Source organism: Mus musculus, chromosome 5 (genome assembly GCF_000001635.26).
Source record: "Mus musculus strain C57BL/6J chromosome 5, GRCm38.p6 C57BL/6J".
Taxonomy (NCBI): Eukaryota; Metazoa; Chordata; class Mammalia; order Rodentia; family Muridae; genus Mus; species Mus musculus.
The window spans coordinates 18,859,842-18,868,919 of NC_000071.6; the positions used below are offsets into that span (position 1 = coordinate 18,859,842).

Sequence of the window (9,078 nt, forward strand, 5' to 3'; positions counted from 1 at the left end):
CTAAGAGATATTTGCTTTGTATTCTATTTTATTTATTTTATTTTGATTTCCTTTTTAAGGATGGCCTCTCACCATGGCCTTGACTTGATGGTCTTGAACTTGAGATGGTTTTGATTCTACCTCGTGTGTTTTAGGATTATAGGCAGTATACACCAACATGCACATCATCCTAAGTTCTTTCCTGTTATACTGCATGTAAATATATATATATGTGTGTGTGTTTATTAGCAAACACAGCTTAACAGTACATTTCTGTTAACTTTTCCTAGCAAAATTCAAGTTAACTTATCAACATCCAATGGCTATTTAGGGGTTTACTTGAGATGGGTTTCACAATTTTAAGTATTGTAAATGCAAGCATACATATATCATAATTGCTTCTTTCTGTTAATTGGATACAGTTACTTTTTCTTTTATATTCTATATTTATATTTTATATTCTGATCATTCCTTGGCACATTATAAATGTGATTTCTGCTGGGAATGTAGGTAAAACACCAGCTGGAGGTCGGAAAGGAGCTTCCCCCTCTTTGAGCATTTTTTTTTCAATTTTAAAAAATCCATGACGTTTAAAAAATTTATTTGGTTATGTCATACTAATTTTTTGCCTACATGTATGCCATCAGAGGCATGTCACTATACTTGCACAGTGCCATCAGAGGGTGTCAGATCCCCTAGGATTCAAGTTACAGATGGTTGTGAACTACCTCGTGGGTTCCGGGAACTGAACCTGGGTCCTCTGTAACAGCAGCCAATGCTCTTAACCTCATCTCCCTAGCCTAATAAAAATTTATATATTTTTAGATTTATTTATTATTTTATTTATATGTGTACACTGTAGCTGTCTGCAGACACACCAGAAGAGGGCATCGGATCTCATAACAGATGGTTATGAGCCACGAAGTGGTTGCTGGGAATTAAACTTAGGACCTCTGGAAAAGCAGTCAGTGCTCTTAACTGCTGAGGCATCTCAACAGTCATGTCGTCTACTTTGATACTGATTTTATTCCTTCCCCTCTATTTCCATAGAGATTTACGATTACACGTACCATTGTTTGCATTCACTTTTGTGCACTTTCTGCTAACACACAAACCTCCTGGAAGTCAATGATTATGCTTTTTCCTTTTTTGCCTATATCTTTTTTTTTTTTTTTTTTTTTTTTTTGGTTTCAGTCTAACTTTATTCTTTATTTTTAATTAGGTATTTTCCTCGTTTGCATTTCCAATGCTATCCCAAAAGTCCCCATACCCACCTCCCCTACCCACCCACTCCCCCTTTTTGGCCCTGGAGTTCCCCTGTACAGAGGCATATAAAGTTTGCAAGTCCAAAGGGCCTTTCTTTGCAGTGATGGCCGACTAGGCCATCTTTTGATACATATGCAGCTAGAGATAAGAGCTCCGGGGTACTGGTTAGTTCATAATGTTGTTCCACCTATAGGGTTGCAGATCCCTTTAGCTCCTTGGGTACTTTCTCTAGTTCCTCCATTGGGAGCCGTGTGACCCATCCAATAGCTGACTGTGATCATCCACTTCTGTGTTTGCTAGGCCCTGGCATAGTCTCACAAGAGACAGCTATATCTGGGTCCTTACAGCAAAATCTTGCTAGTGTATGCAATGGTGTCAGCGTTTGGAAGCTGAATATGGGATGGATCCCTGGATATGGCAATCACTATATGGTCCATCCTTTTGTCATAACTCCAAATTTTGTCTCTGTAACTCCTTCCATGGGTGTTTTGTTCCCATTTCTAGGAAGGGGCAAAGTGTCCACACTTTGGTCTTCGTTCTTCTTGAGTTTCATGCGTTTAGCAAATTGTATCTTATATCTTGTGTATCCTAAGTTTCTGGGCTAATATCCACTTATCAGTGAGTACATATTGTGCGAGTTCTTTTGTGATTGGGTTTCCTCACTCAGGATGATGCCCTCCAGGTCCATCCATTTGCTAGGAATTTCATAAATTCATTCCTTTTAATAGCTGAGTAATACTCCATTGTGTAAATGTACAACATTTTCTGTATCCATTCCTCTGTTGAGGGGCATCTTGGTTCTTTCCAGCTTCTGGCTATTATAAATAAGGCTACTATGAACATAGTGGAGCATGTGTCCTTCTTACCGGTTGGGACATCTTCTGGATATATGCCCAGGAGAGGTATTGCTGGATCCTCTGGTAGTACTATGTCCAATTTTCTGAGGAACCACCAGACTGATTTCCAGAGTGGTTGTACCAGCTTGCAATCCCACCAACAATGGAGGAGTGTTCCTCTTTCTCCACATCCTCACCAGCATCTGCTTTCACCTGAATTTTTGATCTTAGCCATTCTGACTGGTGTGAGGTGGAATCTCAGGGTTGTTTTGATTTGCATTTCCCTGATGATTAAGGATGTTGAACATTTTTTCAGGTGCTTCTCTGCCATTCGATATTCCTCAGGTGAGAATTCTTTGTTCAGCTCTGAGCCCCATTTTTTAATGGGATTATTTGATTTTCTGGAGCCTACCTTCTTGAGTTCTTTATATATATTGGATATTAGTCCCCTATCCGATTTGGGTTAGGTAAAGATCCTTTCCCAATCTGTTGGTGGTCTTTTTGTCTTATTGATGGTGTCTTTGGCCTTGCAGAAGCTTTGCAATTTTCTGAGGTCCCATTTATCGATTCTCGATCTTACAGCACAAGCCATTTCTTAACTCTCTGCAGGCCTTTGTGTGGGATTGGGGCTTTCCGAGCTTTTCCTCATTCACATTGACATGGCTACTGGGGTTTTCCATGCTCAGCTCCTGTTTAGACAATTATGTTGGTGACACTTTATGAGCATAGCTTCTTAAGAAATTCCATATTTCTCTGATTTTTACAATCTTTCTGCCCCACCCTCATTCTGCAATATTACTTCACACTTAGGTGCCAAAATTGTTCTGTAGATGTATTCATTGAGACTGATCTTGACAACTCTGAATTTTGATTGGATCTAGATTTTTGCAATCATCTCCATCTCTTGCAAAGAGAGGTATTGTTGAATAAATGTATGGATTAATTTTGCCTGTGGCCACAATGACAAATATTTAAAATGTAATTAGGGACCAGAGTGATATAGGAAAGAGTTGGCTATAGGTTCTCCTTCAGCTCCATGGCTTTTGGAGAATTGGCTGGGTTCCTTGTATCAGGCTTGATTTCCTTCTTGTGGAACAGATCTTAAATTCATTTACAGAGTTGTTGGTTACCACCAAAGATTCCAAGTCAAATACTGTCATTCTGTTTGTTATTGTATTTCATAGTCTTGGTAGGTCTGTTAGATTCTGCTTCCCTGTCTTAGTTAAGGTTTTACAGCTGTGAACAGACCATGACTAATGCAATTCATATATATATATACAGGTTCAGAGATTCAGCCCAGTATCATCAAGGCAGGGACATGGCAGCATCTAGGCAGGCATTGTTCAGGAGAAGCTATGAGTTCTAAATCTTCATCTGAAGGCTGCTAATGAAAGACTGACTCTAAGCAGTTAGGGTGAGGGTCTTAAGTACATGCCCACAGTGCCACACCTTCTCTGACAAGGCCGTACCTTCTAATAGCACCATATCCTGGGCCAAGTATATACAAACCACCTTCTATAGAAATCTGAATGGTGCCTTTAGGTACCATACCAGCTGGTTTTAAGAGAGGAAGCATTCCGATCAGTTCCAGCCCAGGGGCTTCTGGGCCTTGTGTTTCAAGGGCATGATTTTTATGGTGATAGAAATAGTCTTCCCCAGGGAAGAGCACACCACTTTGTTATATAATATCAAATGATCAGCCCTAAAAACATATTCCTTCAATTATTATATAGACTGAGCAAGCTATATTTATGCATATATATATATATATCTTCATGATCAAAGAACACAGGTTTGAAAGAGAGCAAGAGTGATAGTTGGGAGTGTTTCAGAGGAGGAAAGGGAAGAGTGAATGATGTAATTGTATTATAATTGCAAACAATAATTTTTTTAAGAAAAGGAAAAAATAGAAAGCAAACTCAAAGTTCGTTCAGGTCAAATAAATGAAGTAAGGAAAGAAAAAAAAAAACCTCTGTATTCATGTGCTTCTTCCCTGGCACTCTGCTAAGAAATGCTCACTTTTTTTTATCTTCTTGTATTCTCACACAATCTCAAATGATAGGCATTACTATGCCCTCTTTCTTATCTGTGATTTTAGTCATTCCCTATTAGCAGCAGGGTTTGGCAGTTCCTGATCCTAATGCACTCATGGGCTATAGTGGAAAAGGTGAAGTAGCTGGCTCACTCACTAAGGTCCTTGGCACATTGTACCAGTTCTAACAAAGCAGTAGGGAGCAAATGGCTGCTACTAAACAACTGTGTTTTTGACTTTCCCTTAAGGGCTTCCAGTCAGCTTGCCAGTGAAACAGGAATAGATGAACTGTTCTTATTCTATACTCTTACAAATGGCAACTGCCTATAACCCTTATTCAGAATGGTGTTTCTGTTGATGGCCAGAAAAGAAAATTGCCATAAAAAGCCAAGGAACCTCTGTGTGTAATTTAACTCATTTTATTTATTTATTTATTTATTTATTTATTTATTTATTTATTTATTTTTGGCCTGGCCGTGTTTCAACTTCCTAAATATCTACTATGTTTTTTTGTTGTGAAACTAAAACAGAACTATTTAGATATGTATATCAAAATTCAGAAGTGTAGAACTTACAAACTAATATATAGCCTTAAACTCTGCTTTTAAAAACATATACTTACCCTGCCTCTAAGAAGCTTTGCAGATGTGACTGCTGTTGTCACATTTGCTTCTGAAGGTGGCAGAGAGGAGAGAGGCTATGTCTGAGCTCACAGTTCTGACCTGTCTGAATGATTAATAACCTAACACTCCCTGAAAAAAGACAAGGGTGAGACAAACACCAGACTGGTGCCATGGGGTCTGGTCATGGAGCTCGCCTGAGATGACCACCATTCTAGGTCCTCACAGGCCCAGACAGGCTCCCAGGAAAAGGTACAAGCTGCAGATTCGAATCCTGTCTGTGACCTCAGGCCCCCTAGGAAGTAATGTGCACAAGACAGTGGCCTCACATGGGGACATAAGGACAAGCCAGGGGAGCAATGAACCTGAGATGACCACCAGACCAGTACCATGGGGCCTGGTTATTGAGCTTGCCTGAGATGAACACCAGGCTGGCACCATAATGCATGATCAGGGCATAGCACTCCTGAGACTACTTGTGAGAATAGCCCAGACACTCAGAGACCCTGGGCATCACTAAAAGTAGCAAGCAAGTGGTGGAGAAAGGGAAGAGAAACAGGAGAATGTGGGCACAATGAGGAGAGGCAGATCAGGAAAGTGGAGGGCAGTGAGGAACAGTCTAAAGTGAGTAGCTGGTGATGCCACCTGGGATCATGGTGGGGTCCCGACATGTGCTACCACTGGGGGCCATATATGGATATGTGGCTCTGCAGCATCAGGGGTCTGTTACCAGCAAAGACCAATTGGACAGTTCCTGGCCTTGCCTGCCACCTGAGGACACCTGGGCATCATGGAAGATTTGGCACTGGAAGCATGAGACAAGGAGAGTTGACTCCACTCTAAGTCACAGGCAGTACACAGGAGAGAAAGCTCACATATTGCAGGGAATCTCAGGAAAACTAGCCTTAAGAATATGAGTGTAGGATAGCTGTCATTACCACTCATCCTCCCTGGAGTGGCCTGGACAAGGGAGACACACCTTCCTCCCCTATCAGTACTTACCACCTGCCATCTGTGGCAGGTGGGAGATCTGGCCCTGTAGTCATAAGAGCAAAAGAGCAGGTCCTGCCCCTCACCTGTGCACACAGTAAAACTGACCTTAATGGCAGGGACATGGGTGTACTGGCTCCAATGGAGTGAGCTTGGGAGAACTAGCCACCCAACTTCTCTGTCCTGTGGTGAAATGAGCAAGGGAAAGATATTCTCGCATTGTGCCCCTTGTTACATACCAAAGTAAGGAAAATTGGTCTGAGGTAATCTGAGGAAGAGCTGCTCCTACTTCTCACTTGATGCAGCACTCAGGAGAATAATTCCTGCACCTCACCAGAGCAGCATGGTAGAGCCCTGGATGTGGGGGTTGATGGTGAGCAGCTCATGCCATGGTCTGCCCAACTTAGGTACCTCTTGAATTAGCCCACTGTGGGAGGAACGACAGGCCACACTGAGGGTGGCCACTTTCACATAAAGGAAAAGCAGAGACTAATGCATCCATAGAGGCAATTTCAACGTGAAGGACAAACTGAAGCCTGCCTGAGAGCCTAGATAGAGGTTGGTGACACAGACAATGACAGCTAATTGGGAACTACCACTTGTAGGACATGCTTGCTTGGGACCAATGGAATGTGGTAGAGGATATAAAGGGTGTGACCCAAGAATTAATAAATGAGCTTGTTGCCTCATTCTCAAGTGCTCCCAGAGTGTGAGCCATTGAATCGTGCCACCTCATCCCCAACCCCCAAGGCCAGTACAGTTGAGCAGCAGGCAAACCAGGATGCAAAGAAACAGCCCACCCCAACATTTACTCCATTGATGAACTGCTGGAGTGCATTAAGGGGCTGGTCCTTCAGATCCTAAACTGTCACAGGATCTCTGTGACAAAGAGGACCAACAGGATATCTGAGAGGAGTTCCAGTGAGGAACCAGTACTGATAGTGGAGCAGAAACCAGAGGCCACAAACCGGACCAATGAGTCACTGCAATGAACATTTGCAAGCAAAGAAGTGCAGACTAAAGGAAATACTATGGGGCACATGGCAACTCACTACAGTTTCTACAATGAGATTTTTTTTCTCTGTTGTGAGGGAGGTGGTAAAGATGGGAAGCAGATACAAGGGGAGGAAGAGATGATTAGGACTGAGAAAATTCACCAAGAACCAATTATATATATATATATATATATATATATATATATATATATATATATATATATATATACACACACATATACATATAACACAGGAAGTGGTACTTATCTATGGAATGGGTCTCAAGTTAGGCTATTTATTGGTTGACCATTCCCTCCATCTCTGCTCTATCCTCCATGCATGCTTTCTTTTACAGAGGATAAATATTGCGTTTTAAGTTTTGCAGGTGAGTTGGTGTCTCTTTAACTCCACTGGGCTTACTGCCTGGCTACAGTAGGTGGCCTCTTCAGGTTTCAAATCCCCAAAGTAGTGATGCACAACTAAGGTCACTTCCATTGAGTCTTGGGTACCTCCCTTATCCCAGGTCTCTGTCTCATCCCGGAGATGGCCCCTAGTTCTTCACCCCCACCAGTTGCAGATTTTTATCCATTTTCATGGCCATCTAGCCATCTCTCCTGTCATTACCCATAGCTGATTTTGAATCCCCATTCCCTTCCCTACTCCCTTCTCAGTTCACTTTCTCCATCTTTCTCTTATTACTATTTTATTCCCCCTTCTATGTGAGACCTAAGCTTCGTCACTTGGACTTCCTGCACTATTAATAATACACTGTTATATTTGCAGACAGGACATGGTTGTCCTTTGAGAGGCTCCACATAGTAGCTGACTTGGACAGATGCAAACACCCACAGCCAAACAGTGGATGTAGCTTGGGAACTCTTATGGAAGAATAGGAAAAAGGATTGTGGGTGCCAAAGGGGATAAAATCTTCACAGGAAGACCAACATAGTCAACTAACCCTTGTTGCTTTCAAAGACTGAACCACCAACCAAAGGACATACACAGGTACACCTAGGCCTCCTCATAATTATTAACAGATGTGCATCTTGGTCTTCATGCATGTCCAGGGCAACTGGAATGGGGGCTATTCCAAAAGCCTGTTCATGGGATGTGTTCTTCTACCTGGACTGCCTGTCTGGCCTCATTAGGGAGGAAGCACCTAGCCTTGCAGAGACTTGAAGTGCCAAGGGGAAGGGATACCCAGGGGTGGCCCCATCCACTCAGAGGAGAAGGGGAGTGGGAATAGGAGAAGGATTGTGGGGGGAGTGACCATGTGGAAGCCAGTGAGCAATATATAAAGTGAATAAAAGAAAAATAAATTAAAATTTTAAAAATTCTATTTTTATTAATAGTTCAATAGAGAAATTGAGATTTTTTTTTGGTATACATTTTTCTTAGCTTTAATTTTTAAACAGTATGGGCTTACTTGGAGTTCCAAGAACATATTTTCCAGTACCACTAATGTGGCTATCTATGATAACTTTAGCATAATATTAAAACCAGGAAGTCAACATTGGTGGAATATGCATTTATTCTTTACATTTCTTAAGTCATTACTTTATTTTTTAATTTTTTATTAGATATTTTCTTCATTTACATTTCAAATGCTATCCCAAAAGTCCCCTATACCCTCCCCAACCCTGCTCCCCTTCCCACCCACTCCCACTTCTTGGCCCTGATGTTCCCCTGTGCTGGGGCATATAAAGTTTGCTAGACCAAGGGGCCTCTCTCCTCAATGATGACCGACTAGGCCATCTTCTGCTACATATGCAGCTAGAGACACGAGCTCCAGGGGTTACTGGTTAGTTCATATTGTTGTTCCACCTATAGGGTTGCAGACCCCTTCGGCTCCTTGGGTACTTTCTCTAGCTCCTCCATTGGGGGCCCTGTATTCCATCCTATAGATGACTGTGAACATTCACCTCTCAGCAAAATCTTGCTAGCATATGCAATAGTGTCTGGCTTTGGTGGCTGATTATGTGATGGATCCTCGGGTGGGGCAGTCTCTGGATGGTCCATCCTTTCATCTCAGCTCCAAACTTGTCTCTGCAACTCCTTCAATGGGTATTTTGTACCCTATTCTAGGGAAGAATGAAGTATCCACTTGTTGGTCTTCCTTCTTCTTGATTTTCTTGTGTTTTGCAAATTGTATCTTGGTTATTCTAGGTTTCTGATATCCACTTATCAGTGAGTGCATATCAAGTGACTTCTTTTGTGATTGGGTTACCTCATTCAGGATGATATCAATTGACAATAAAATGTACAATGTGAAGCTTTGGATTGTTTATGTGCTGTAAATGAACAAGCCTAGTTATCATGTGCATTACTTAAGTTCTCATGTTGATGGTAAACACTATTTC

At 41.8% G+C, this 9,078-nt stretch overlaps 1 non-coding gene across 1 annotated transcript; it reads left to right on the plus strand.

Moving 5' to 3' along the window:
• The first annotated feature begins 4,735 nt into the window (after positions 1–4,735).
• On the plus strand, positions 4,736–4,863 carry Gm23822. The gene has a single exon (XR_003956102.1). It is a non-coding gene; the product is annotated as a small nucleolar RNA SNORA17 (small nucleolar RNA).
• The last annotated feature ends 4,215 nt before the right edge of the window (positions 4,864–9,078 follow it).